Below are 12,408 nucleotides of genomic sequence, written 5' to 3'. Positions count from 1 at the left end.
TTAAAGCTAGATCACTAGCTATATAGGTGAGGTGAATATAGTGGTGTATACTGCAGTCAGGGCACAGACAACAACCACTACACAGCAGCAAGATAGGAAATCAGCCAAAAACGATTGGTGTGTACTGTGTTGAAGGTACACAGAACACCCACTGCTTCAGATGCTAAGTAACACACTACACGAAGCCGCCTCAAAGGTGGCCTTATATAGTGTGGGGCGTGCACTACACAGCCTGAGCTATGATTGGCCACAGGCAGGATGCCTGTGGCCAATCATGGCTCTCCTCGCTGCCGGCGCTGCGATTGGCCAAGCATGCGGGGTCACAGTGCATGCTTGGCCAATCATGGGGCAGCAATGCACTGCGCCACCGCAGTGCATTGTGGTCCGCGCACGCGTCACTCGAATTTTGACGCGAACGGCCCAAACGTTTGGAATTCGCCGAACGGCCAAACAGCCAATGTTCGAGTCGAACGTACATTCGACTCGAACACGAAGCTCATCCCTAGTAGTGGAGTGTAGGTGATAGTATCACCCAAAATACGACGCATCTCCTTCATATAGTCATCCTTATTAAGGATGACAATTCCCCCCCCCCCCCCCCCCCCCCTTGTCGGCTGGACGGATGACTAAGCTATGATTGGTACAGAGGGATTCAATACCCTTATCTATATTTTCCTTGTTTTTCACTTGTCGAATCCGGGGAGTTGCTTGGTCCGTAGTATCTCCAGGTTGGAGATGGCCTGGGTACACAAACTAAAGAGCTACACCCCCTTTGGGTTAAACATTGATGTTGATGTTAATTGTTTCATTGACAACTCCTAACACTGTATATTTTTTGGATTGTTTATGTTTACTAAAAATATCTTGTTTATATGGATTCATTTTCTATACTCTTGCCTATTCTATGTGAATCTATATATACCATGTTCAGGGGTTATGCATGACCCTATGGTTTACATATATTTAAGCCCAATAGTATAGTGTGGCACTGTTTCCGGCTGATCATTGTAATGTAAAAACGGAAGCAGTGCAGCTCTACTCTTACTCCACTTTGGCTATACACTAATTATAATAGCCATTTTGCGTTCTGACCATTGGAGCGTGATTACACATTGATCCAGTGGGTTTACTCAAATAAAAATGGTTATATAAGGTCTGCATCTATTTGGTTTCTCGTTGTAGTGAGATACTGTTATCAGGACTTTATAATGGATGTAATACATTTGTTTTTCAATGTTACTACTGTTATATGTTGTTATATGCAATGTTAGTTTTTATGGGTTGTACATCAATGGTTTGACCTTCGGAACCGAGTGGATCATGCATGTAGGTAATCCATTAAGACAGTTTATCAGATCTAATTAATTACATATGGAGCCTTCACAAGGTTCCTTGAATGTATGATATGAGTTCTTCAATGTTACCGTATAGATAATTAGATTATATTGCTTTTTATAATTTTCATAATGTTTCTTCTTTTCTCATCATATATATGCTTCCTGTTAGGTTGCATAGTTTTTTTTAATCTATTTTTGTTGTATTTATCTATTCAATATGAAGGCCGGTTTTGGCAGTACTAGTTAATGCTATTTTCCCAAAACCAAGATGGCGTTTTCTGTCTTGGTTCCGGGGTCAAACCGAGGCTTGGTTTATTGTCTATACTATTTAAGCGGTGCGTCAGGACGCCGCCCATACCCTGTGACCACGTCCTATAGTGACGAAACGCGTAGGGAGGAGGAGCGACGTCCTGACGCCACCAGCTCGCGTTGTTTGTTTGCGGATGTATTGGGCGCGAATCGAGTCCGGCCGGCTCTGATTTGCATAAACGATCGTTTTAAACATCATCTCTGTAAGTGCGCATTTGTCTCTTACGTTCGATTAAAAAATTTCTACTTGGGTTTTACACTATTGTGAGTCTTATTATCTTCTATGTGAAACGGTGAGAGGGAGTGTAATTGGAGGCGAACGGGTTCCAGAGTTTCCTTTGCATCCATTTGTGAAAACCCTGGACTGGGGGAATCAGTCATCCGCTCTGCATGGTTCTCTGTAATAAGGAACCATACACCTTCGGTAAGCGGCAGTAATATCTGTGGTGGAGGTTGTGCACGCTTCACGTTCGTTTTGGATACTTGTGCTGTCACCGTATCACTGTGGAATACTTTTGAAATTAATATTTTTCATGGACTTTATGAACACTTTAATATTCAATGTTATAATTTTTTCTCACACATATTGAGGTTATACTTATGTTTTAAGGCAATTCGTTATTGGTTGCCATATTCTGCTGTTCTTTCGAATGATCATATTACACTAGGATAATTTAGTACATATATTCTTTGATATCTTGATTGACAATACCGATATATATTTGGAATTTCTTTGCACTGAAAATCTTTCCGCATAGGATTGACAAACTTACTAAGTTAAAGCTACTGGAGTTTTTTTTTTACATAGGTGTTTTTTCTGCATTTGTGTTATTTAGTTAAATTTATTACTTAGCGCAACCCACGCTTTCTTCTGATTATCAGTAATGGCTGCAATATAAGCCCTACCCCCAAAATAAACACTAGTTAAAGTTATTGTAGGTCTTATTTTCAGGGTAGGGCTTATTTTCTGGGAAACAGGGTAGGGCTTATTTGGGGGTTAGGGCTTATATTGCAGCCATCACTGACAATCACGCTAGGTCTTAGTTTGGGGGAAACAGGGTAGCAGCATCTTTGGAGCAGTGAAGGAGCGGTGTGTATACCGTTCCTGCACCTCTCCTGCCCATTGAAATCAATGGGCTGCATGGCTACACCACAAGCAAAGCGCTGCTGCAGCAATGATTTGCGGGTGGTTTTAACCCTTTCTCAAGCCACTAGCAGGGGTTAAAAGCACCCTGCTAGTGGCCGAATAGCGCCAGAAAATTTACGGTAAAGCGCCGTCTAAAAATATCGGTGCTTTACCGCTGACGCACCAACCTCCCCAGTGTGAAAGGGGCTTTAGAGTGTATTTATAGTCAAAAAATGAATAGAGGCGGTAAGCACAAGAACCTCTGTCACTTTTTTCTTTTCTGTCTGTGTGGAGAAGAAAAGCCTAAAATACACACACGGAAGGGGAGGAGGACAAAATTAATGATTTGTACTCCAAGGTTAAGGGTGAATTCACAAGTATGAACAGCTTCCGGAGCACTTTAAGGCCTGGTTCACACCTATGGTTTTTTTTGGTGCGTTTTCAGTTTTGCAGAAACATACTACAGTCCATTTAACATGGTTAATGGGTCACATTCACATCTGTGTATTTTGTGGAAAGGGCCAGGGGCCAGCAGGTTGTGTTTTTGCTTCAACAGACTTCAATGAATTAACCACTTGGGATCCGCGCTATTGCAAAATGACGGCAACAGCGCGGACCCACATTTCCGGGACTACGTCTATTGACGTGGTCCCGGTTACGAGCGGCCTGCGCGCCCCCTGAGGGGCGCGCGCGGCGCGCTCTGTGATCGGCGAGTCCGTGAGACTCGCCTGATCACCGATCCGTGTAAGGGGTCGATCCCGACCCCTTATCACGTGATCAGCTGTCAGCCAATGACAGCTGATCATGTGATAAAACGGAGCCGGTAATCGGCTAGTATTCCTCCTCGCGCTGACAGCGCGAGGAGAAAAAAAAAAAGCCGATCGCCGGCGGCCGTGTTCGGGACATCAGTCCCGATCACGGCCAGCAATTTAAACGGACACCTGCCCCCTGCCAGTGCCCACCTGCCACCCGCAGTGCCATCCTGAAATAAAGTAAGTGCCCCCCTGTCAGTGCCACCCAGCAGTGCCCATAGTGCCCACAGTGCCACCCAGCAGTGCCCACAGTGCCACCCAGCAGTGCCCACAGTGCCACCCACAGAGCCACCCACAGTGCCACCCAAAATCTGCCTCAAAGGTGCTGCACCCCAGTGCCGCCCATCAGTGCCCAGCAGTGCCGCCCATCAGTGCCCATCAGTGCCGCCCATCAGTGCCCAGCAGTGCCACCTATCAGAGCCACCTATCAGTGCCACCTATCAGTGCCCATCAGTCCCATCTATCTGTGGTACCTATCAGTGCCCATCCGTGCCACCCATCCGTGCCACTTATCCGTGCCACCCATCCGTGCCATCTTATCTGTGCCCATCTTTGCCCATCAGTGCCGCCTTATCTGTGCCCATCGGTGCCGCCTTATCTGTGCCTATTAGTGCCGCCTTAACTATGCCTATCAGTGCCCACCAGTGCAGCCTATCAGTGCCCACCAATGCAGCCCATCAGTGCCCACCAATGCAGCCCATCAGTGCCCATCAATGCAGCCTATCAGTGCCGCCTAATCAGCGCACTTCAATGAAGGAGAAAAATGACCCGTTTGCAAAATTTTATAACAAACTATTAAAACATGATTTTTTTTTTTTTGCATCTTTTTTTGTTTGTTTAGCAAAAAATAAAACTCCGAGCTGTAACTAAATACCACCAAAAGAAAGCTCTATTTGTGGGAAAAAAATGATAAAAATTTCATTTGGGTACAGTGTTGTATGACCGCGTAATTGTCACTCAAAGTGCATCAGCGCTGAAAGCTGAAAATTGGTCTGGGACTGAGGGGGGTTTAAGTGCCCAGTAAGCAAGTGGTTAAAAATGTGTATTGAAAACCACAAAATTCACCTGAAATATGCATCAACTGTAACCTGCCACACTCTCAGAGTTCCCTGTTCCTGACTGTAGTAGGGAACAGTGTGATGAGCGATTCAGCGCTTCACACAGCTCCTTTTTTTTTATATACAAACTTTATTCGAAGTGTACATAAGTATGTTTCATTTAAGTTGCTGTACAGTGCCATACAATTCTGTATATTCTGCAATACAACATGAACTCCTCCTCGCCCTGTTCATGGACCAAGTCTTGCACATGCCTTTGCTTCATGAGATCCAGGAGAATAATCCTGATGATTTCAGGAATTATCTCAGGATGATGGACCCCGTTTTTCACTGTATTTGTGCTTTGCTCACCCCTTATATCAGCAGGCAGGATACCTGAATGAGGCAAGCCATCACTCCAGAGCAGAGGCTAGTCGCCACATTGTGGTACTTGGCGACTGGGAGAAGTTTGCAGGACCTCAAGTTCTCAACAGGCACCTTCCTTCAGGCTCTGGAGATCATTATTCCAGAGACCTGTTCTGCCATCATTCGGGTCCTGCAGAAGGACTATATTAACCACTTGACATCCGCGCTATGGTCAAATGACAGCCACAGCGCGGATCTGAATTCCTGGGAGGCCATCATATGATGACCTCCCCTGTGCATGCTCCCTTCACGTGCCCTACAGGGCACGCACGGAGCACGCAGTGATCACCAGTCACTGAGACTCGGGTGATCACCGATCCGAGTAAGGGGCCGGACCCGGCCCCTTACCATGTGTGATCAGCTGTCAGCCAATGACAGCTGATCACATGATCAAAACAAAAGCTTGGCGATTGTTTTTTTTTCTCCTCACGCTGACAGTGGAGGAGGAAAAAAAATCTGATCACCGGCTCATCTTAAAGGGAAATTGGTCCCGAAAAGGAAGAGGCAATTATGCCTTATTTATGGCATCTGACAGTGCCCACAAGTGCCACTCATCAATGCCCACAAGTGCCTCCTATCAATGGCCACAAGTGCCACCTATCAATGTCCACCAGTGGTGCCAATCAGTGCCACCTAGAAGTGCTGCCTATCAGTGTAACCGATCGGTGGCCATCAGTGTAACCGATCGGTGGCCATCAGTGCCACCTCATCAGTGTGCATCAATGACGTCCAAAAATTACCCGTTTTAAAATTGTATAACAAAATATAAAAAATTCTGACTTTTTACATTTTTTTAACAAAAAATTTAAATCTCACAGGTGATCAAAAACCACCAAAAGAAAGCTCTATTTGGGGGAAACAAAATTTAAAAAAAATAATTTGAGTACAGTGTTGTATGACTGCGCAATTCTCATTCAAAGTACATCAGCGCTGTAAATTGGTCTGGATAGGAGGAGGAGGTTAAGTGCCCAGTAAGCAAGTGGTTAAGGTAAGTTTTCTCATTTAACATCACATTATATGTAGTGATGGACGAACTTCCGACGGGACGTTACGCGGACCGCGAACGCGGCCGATAGTTCGCGAACCGTAACGTTCGCGGCGGGCCCCATTGACTTCAATGGGAGGCGAACTTTGCAAACCTACAGGTCAAATTTGCAGCCACAAAATAATTACTAGCTTTGCAAACATAGTCCCACCACATGGCCACTGACATAACACATGTATGAGGTGAATCTGGGATCGACAACTACAAGCATTCTTTTTTTATATGTGAAATTGTGACAATTCAGGACTGTGGAGCGCATGAAGGCAATGGAGGAGAGGGAAGGTCAGGGTAGGCAAAGAAGAGGGTGCAGGAGATGATCAACCGCACTGTGATAGAGAGCACTGACATCAGCAGCGTGACATACAGCAATGACACCTGCACCGTGATAGAGTGATCTGACACCAGCACCGTGATAGAGAGCACTGACATCAACAGCGTGACATAAAGCACTGACACCAGCACCGTGATATACAGCAATGACAGCAGCACTGTGATAGAGAGCACTGACATCAGCAGCGTGACATACAGCAATGAAACCTGCACCGTGATAGAGTGATCTGACACCAGCATCGTGATAGAGAGCACACTGACATCAGCAGCGTGATATAAAGCACTGACACCAGCACTGTGATATACAGCACTGACACCAGCACCGTGATAGAGAGCACTGACATCAGCAGCGTGATATAAAGCACTCACACCAGCACCGTGATATACAGCAAAGACACCAGCACCGTGATATACAGCACTGACACTTGCACAGTAAGCAGCCCCAGGAGGAAGTCAGCATAGCACAGGGATGGTGGGAGCCCCTCATAATGAGCATAGCACAGGGATGGTGGGAGCCCCTCATAATATGCACAACAGAGTTACAACCCCAGGAGGAAGTCAGCACAGCACAGGGATGGTGGGAGCCCCTCATAATAAGCAGCCCCAGGAGGATGTCAGCACAGCACAGGGATGGTGGGAGCCCCTCATAATAAGCAGCCCCAGGAGGAAGTCAGCACAGCACAGGGATGGTGGGAGCCCCTCATAATAAGCAGCCCCAGGAGGATGTCAGCATAGCACAGGGATGGTGGGAGCCCCTCATAATAAGCAGCAACAGGAGGATGTCAGCATAGCACAGGGATGGTGGGAGCCCCTCATAATAAGCAGCCCCAGGAGGAAGTCAGCACAGCACAGGGATGGTGGGAGCCCCTCATAATGAGCATAGCACAGGGATGGTGGGAGCCCCTCATAATATGCAGAGCAGAGGTACAGCCCCAGGAGGAAGTCAGCACAGCACAGGGATGGTGGGAGCCCCTCATAATAAGCAGCCTCAGGGGGATGTCAGCATAGCACAGGGATGGTGGGAGCCCCTCATAATAAGCAGCCCCAGGAGGAAGTCAGCACAGCACAGGGATGGTGGGAGCCCCTCATAATGAGCATAGCACAGGGATGGTGGGAGCCCCTCATAATATGCACAGCAGAGGTACAGCCCCAGGAGGAAGTCAGCACAGCACAGGGATGGTGGGAGCCCCTCATAATAAGCAGCCCCAGGAGGATGTCAGCATAGCACAGGGATGGTGGGAGCCCCTCATAATAAGCAGCCCCAGGAGGATGTCAGCATAGCACAGGGATGGTGGGAGCCCCTCATAATGAGCAGCCCCAGGAGGAAATCAGCACAGCACAGGGATGGTGGGAGCCCCTCATAATAAGAAGCCCTAGGAGGATGTCAGCATAGCACAGGGATGTGGGAGCCCCTCATAATATGCATAGCACAGGGATGGTGGGAGCCCCTCATAATAAGCAGCCCCAGGAGGAAGTCAGCACAGCACAGGGATGGTGGGAGCCCCTCATAATAAGCAGCCCCAGGAGGATGTCAGCATAGCACAGGGATGGTGGGAGCCCCTCATAATAAGCAGCCCCAGGAGGAAGTCAGCACAGCACAGGGATGGTGGGAGCCCCTCATAATAAGCAGCCCCAGGAGGAAGTCAGCACAGCACAGGGATGGTGGGAACCCCTCATAATAAGCATCCCCAGGAGGAAGTCAGCACAGCACAGGGATGGTGGGAGCCCCTCATAATAAGCAGCCCCAGGAGAATGTCAGCATAGCACAGGGATGGTGGGAGCCCCTCATAATATGCACAGCAGAGGGATGGTGGGAGACCCTCATATTATGCACAGCAGAGGTACAGCCCCAGGAGGAAGTCAGCACAGCACAGGGATGGTGGGAGCCCCTCACAATATGCACAGCAGAGTGATGGTGGGAGCCCTTCATAATATGCACAGCAGAGGTACAGCCCCAGGAGGAAGTCAGCACAGCACAGGGATGGTGGGAGCCCCTCATAATAAGCAGCCCCAGGAGGAAGTCAGCACAGCACAGGGATGGTGGGAGCCCCTCATAATATGCACAGCAGAGGGATGGTGGGAGCCCCTCATAATATGCACAGCAGAGGTACAGCCCCAGGAGGAAGTCAGCACAGCACAGGGATGGTGGGAGCCCCTCATAATAATCAGCCCCAGGAGGAAGTCAACACAGCACAGGGATAGTGGGAGCCCCTCATAATGAGCATAGCACACAGATGGTGGGAGCCCATCATAATATGCACAGCAGAGGCACAGCCCCAGGAGGAAGTCAGCACAGCACAGGGATGGTGGGAGCCCCTCATAATAAGCAGCCCCAGGAGGATGTCAGCATAGCACATAATAATGAGCCCCTCATAATGAGCATAGCACAGGGATGGTGGGAGCCCCTCATAATAAGCAGCCCCAGGAGGATGTCAGCATAGCACAGGGATGGTGGGAGCCCCTCATAATAAGCAGCCCCAGGAGGAAGTCAGCACAGCACAGGGATTAGGGGAGCCCCTCATAATGAGCATAGCACAGGGATGGTGGGAGCCACTCATAATATGCACAGCAGAGGTACAGCCCCAGGAGGAAGTCAGCACAGCACAGGGATGGTGGGAGCCCCTCATAATATGCACAGCAGAGGTACAGCCCCAGGAGGAAGTCAGCACAGCACAGGGATGGTGGGAGCCCCTCATAATAGGCAGCCCCAGGAGGAAGTCAGCACAGCACAGGGATGGTGGGAGCCCCTCATAATAAGCAGCCCCAGTAGAAATATGATATTCATACAACACCACTGCACTCTAGCCTCTGAGAAAACCTAATGGCTAGTCGCAAACAGGAGGGTACGGGCATATAGTACGGTGTGCTTTTTTTGGACAAGGAAGTGAGCCAAATGAAGAAAGAAGGTCTGTGTGCTCGATTAAAAAAAATCGTTTATAGACATATACATGGTCTACTGGTCACATGTGTTGAATTCCTGCAAGATCCATGCCTCATTAATTTTTTTAGAAATTTGAGATAGTTAACACTGTCGTGAGCTGGGTGAGTACGCTTATCGGTCACGATCCCCCCTGCTGCACTGAACGTGCTTTCGGACAGGACACTGCACGAGTAGCAAGCCAACAGTTCGATTGCAAATTGGGCAAGCTCTGGCCAGAGGTCAAGCCTACCCACCCAGTAGTCCAGGGGTTCATCACGGTCTAGGCGTTCCCTGATGCTGGATCCGGATGACACCTGTCGATGGGTCAGCTGAAAGAATGACCTCATATCCGAAGTCACCAACACATCTTCAAACCGGCCTCTTCTTGCAGGCGCTGTTGGATTGGTACCCGTAACTCCTTCACTGGGAGTGGGAATTGCTCCTCTGCCAGCGCACGCAAAAGCAGAATGCAGCATTTCTCGAAGCAAGGCCTGGAAGTGCTCCATTCTGACAGCCCTCTGTGACGGCGGGAACATTTCCGCCATTTTGTGTTTGTACCGGGGGTCTAAGTACGTTGCCACCCAGTACTGGTCCTTGACCCTTATGCTTTTTATACGGGGTCCCTATTAAAACACTGGAGCATGAAGGCCCCCATTTGCACCAAACTGGAAGCAGTGTGGTGGCCTGGCTCCTGCTCATCATCCAGGATAATGTCGTCCTCTTAATTCTCCTCTCCCCATCCACGAACAACAACAGGGATCCCAGAAAGGTTTAAAGCATGCTCTTCTTGCGCCTCCTCATCTGCCCCGGCACCATCTTCCTCTGAATCCTCTTCAGACTCCTGTTGTTCACTTGTCTCAGATAGAGTAGCCCCCCCTGGGAATTCATCCAGCATTGCGACTTCCTCATCTTCCCGCTCCTGCTCCTCCACAGTTTGATCAATGACACGACGCAATGCACACTCCATAAAGAAGGCATAAGGTACCATGTCACTGATGGCGCCATGGCTGCGACTGACCAGTTTGTTGATCTCCTAAAATGGCCGCAGAAGTCTGCATGCGTCCCGCATGAGCAGCCACTGGCGTGGTGAAAAAAAACCCAGCTCCCCAGAACCTGTTCTGCCGCAGAGTTCATACAGGTAGACGCTAACTGCACGTTTTTGCTGGAGCAGCCTATCAAGCATATAGAAGGTTTAGTTCCATCGTGTCGGGCAATCGCAAATAAGACGTCTGACCGGCAGATTGTGTCGTCGCTGAATGTCACCAAGGCGAGCCATGGCCGTGTAAGATCTTCTGAAATGGGCCGAGATTTTCCTTGTCTGCCGCAAGATGTTCTGGACCCCAGGGTATTTGACAACGAATCGCTGCACGACCAAGTTTAAGACGTGTGCCATGCATGGCACATGCGTGATTTTGCCCTGTTTCAATGCGCTAATCAGATTGGCACCGTTGTCACACACCAATTTACCAACTGTCAAATTGAGCGGTGTTGGCCACTGATCTGCCTGTGAACGCAAAGCTTAAAGGAGTGCCAGGCCAGTGTGGCTCTTGGCTTCCAGGCACAACAGACTCAGCGCGGCATGGCAACGTCTCACCTGGCATGTCGAATAGGTTCTGGGGAGCTTGGGCGGCGCAGCGGAAAAGGAGGAGTCAGCCGAGGAGGAGAGGGAGGAGGATGGAGTAGGTGGAGGAGGAGAAGAAGAGCCAGGCCTGGATGCAATCCGTGGCGGTAAAACCAAATCTACACGGGTGCCACGGGTTACATGCTTGACGGCCGTCAGAAGGTTCACCCAGTGGGCAGTAAAAGTGATATAGCTTCCCTGCTAGACCACGTGTCTGTGGTCAGATGTATCTTGGCACCGACACTGTGTGCCAGAGATACATTCACTTGCCGCTGAACATGGCCATATAGCTCTGGGATGCCCTTCTCTGAGAAATACTTCCATCCTGGGACCTTCCATTGTGGTGTTCCAATGGCCACAAATTTTCGAAAGGCCTCCGAGTCCACCAGTTTATATGGCAGTAGTTGGCGGGCTATCAGTTCTGACAAGCCAGCCGTCAACCGTTGGGCAAGAGGGTTATCCGGCGTCATCATTTTTTTACACTCGAACATTAGGCCCACGGAAGCCTGCCTTTTTGCAGAAAAACGTGAGCTTGGCGTGATGGAAGGTGGAGTGGAGGACAATTGTGAGGAGAGAGGAGAAGAAGTAGAAGACGAGGCTGGACGGTGAGAGCCTGGAGTGTGGCTTTGTGTGTTCCGTTGCTCCCACTGGGCTCGGTGATGGCTGCTCATATGCCTTCTTAAGGCGGTCGTCCCTAGGTGAGTGTTGGGCTTACCGCGACGAATGCGTTGACTGCAAAGATTGCAGATGGCAACACTATTGTCAGCAGCGGACACGTTAAAAAAAGCCCACACTGCGGAGCCATGTGCTGGCATCCTGGGAGCGCCAGATGTGACCGTACATGGTCGATGACTCGCTCTTGATACATTACCAGTCTGCTTTGTCCCTCCTGTGCAATGTAAGTTATTCCTGCTTCTCCTCCCTATCTGCTGGTCCATATCTCCCTCTGAACTCCCCTTCTCTTCCTCTCTTGTGGGCACCCACGTGACATCACTAGACACACCATCATCGATGTCCCCTTCCCCACCGCTATAAGTAGAGATCTCGGAGTAGGCAGCAACACCGGGGACCAACCTCCTCCTTGGGCTGATCTGGGTACTGTCGTCAGACTGCTGAGTGGCGGTTGTTGCTACATCCTCTTCCTGATCCAATGCCAAGAGTGGCTGCGCATCAGAAATGTCTTGATATGGATCAGAAAATAATTCCTGTGACTCAAGCGGAAGGTATGTGGTGGTGGTGGTGGTGTTGTTGGTGGTAATGTCTTTGGGGGTGCACATAGCAGAGCATGAAGAAGAGGGTGCAGATCGAGAGGATGAGGAGGGTGCAGAAGAGTAAGGCTGAGTGAGCCACTCAACCAAGTCTGGTGTTTCCTTTAAAGTGATTGAACACACCTTCTGCAACTTCCACTTTGGCTCAAGCCTGTTGCTCCTGCCCTACCCCTACCA

Source organism: Lithobates pipiens, unplaced genomic scaffold (genome assembly GCF_037356315.1).
Source record: "Lithobates pipiens isolate NorthernLeopardFrog02 unplaced genomic scaffold, aLitPip1_a1.2 Scaffold_19, whole genome shotgun sequence".
Taxonomy (NCBI): domain Eukaryota; kingdom Metazoa; phylum Chordata; class Amphibia; order Anura; family Ranidae; genus Lithobates; species Lithobates pipiens.
The sequence above is the reverse complement of the archived record's forward strand: the minus strand, read 5'-3'. Positions refer to the sequence as shown.